This window comes from Xiphias gladius, chromosome 2 (assembly GCF_016859285.1).
Source record: "Xiphias gladius isolate SHS-SW01 ecotype Sanya breed wild chromosome 2, ASM1685928v1, whole genome shotgun sequence".
Lineage (NCBI taxonomy): Eukaryota > Metazoa > Chordata > Actinopteri > Istiophoriformes > Xiphiidae > Xiphias > Xiphias gladius.
Window position 1 is genome coordinate 2413616 of NC_053401.1, and position 1564 is coordinate 2415179.

A 1564-nucleotide genomic window follows, 5' to 3' on the forward strand; every position below is an offset into this window, starting at 1 on the left:
ACAGCCCACTGCTGTTTTTTTTTATTTATTTATTTATTTTTTTATAACCTCCTTAACGAGGACGGCTTTGCAGGTAGTGCAGGGTTTTGTTTTGTTTTTATGATTCTTGCACATGAAGTCATGAAAACGCAGCAGAATCTACCTACCAGCACCTGTAAAGCTCCGCGGTTGACACCGTTTCATCTGTACACAAACCCAAACCAAAAAAAGAGACGGACAACGCGTCCTGAGCATTTCAGTCACATGCTACTTCACAACTTCTGCACTTCAGGGGAAAGTATCTTTCTCTTGGCTCCACTACATTTATCTCCCAGTTGTAGTTACCGGTCGCTTTGCAGATGAAGATTTTTTACAACTTACAATATCAAGCATCAGCATCAATAATAATAATAATCCAATATTGTAACCTATACAGGTAAATGTAACAATGACAGAGCCCTTTGGGTTGTACAGTGGCCCTTTGAGGACATTTTGCTGGTATTACTCACATGTTTAAATAGGGTTTTGAATGCAGCACTTTTACTTGTAACTAAGTATTTAGAAGTTGTGGTATTTCTACTTCTACCTGAGTAAACGGTCTAAATGCTGCGTCTACCGCCGTTTGTCGTGAGCTTTATAGGTTATTGTTGCCTTGGGACGGAGCCGGGCTGATCTGCCGTGCTCGACGCAGACGGAACGGGAACCTTCTGGCCCGAGGCTCACCGGAGTAGACCACCTCCTGACCGTCGTGGATTACTGGGCTTTGTTTTTGTCGGTTTTAGGTCAATGCCTAATAATCTGACTGCTGGACTCGCGTTCCCACGACCTCTGGCGCAAACCCGAGCGCGCCCGAAAATACCGGTTCACCATTTAGAGTCCGGTTTAAGTCCAACTGAAATCACAACTCTTCATCCTGTTTTGCAATCTAAAACCACGTCACTGTGTTTTTCTAGAGGCAAGGTAAAGAGTCCGTCTGCAGGAGTGGCCCGCCGGCATCTGGTCCAACCCTGCCGTGCGCACCAGTCTGTCCCTCTGCCGGAAGGCAAATCCAACCGAATCGGTCGCATTTTCAGCAGCACGGCAGCAGTTTCCAGCCCCCACGGGTCGGTGCGGTTTGTTTATCTGTGGCTGTGTTTTCGGTGCGGACCCCAGAAAAGGGGCTTGGAGGTGTTGGCAACGGTCTGGCCTCACAAACCTCAGTTTGGTGAAGAAGGTCAAACGAAGTTCCCACGGCAGAGAAGAAGAAGTGGAGCATGCTGCATCACCGGTGTCTCAAGTTTACGTGGGAGATTTAACCACCAGCTGTGACAGCGTGGTTGGTTTTTTCCTTTCACACCTGCAGTAGCCAGAACTACCACGTCTGTCTGTCTCTGTCTGTCAGTCTGTCTTTCTGTCTGTTTGTCTGTCTCTGTCTGTCTGTCTGTCTGTCTGTCTCTGTCTCTGTCTATCTGTCTATCTGTCATTCTCTGTCTCTGTCTCTGTCTGTCTGCGGACAGATTTTGTCTCTGCGACAGCTTCACAAACGTGCAGGATACAGTCACAAACCTTTTTTTTTTCTTTGTGTGTGTGTGGTTGAGATCCAAAG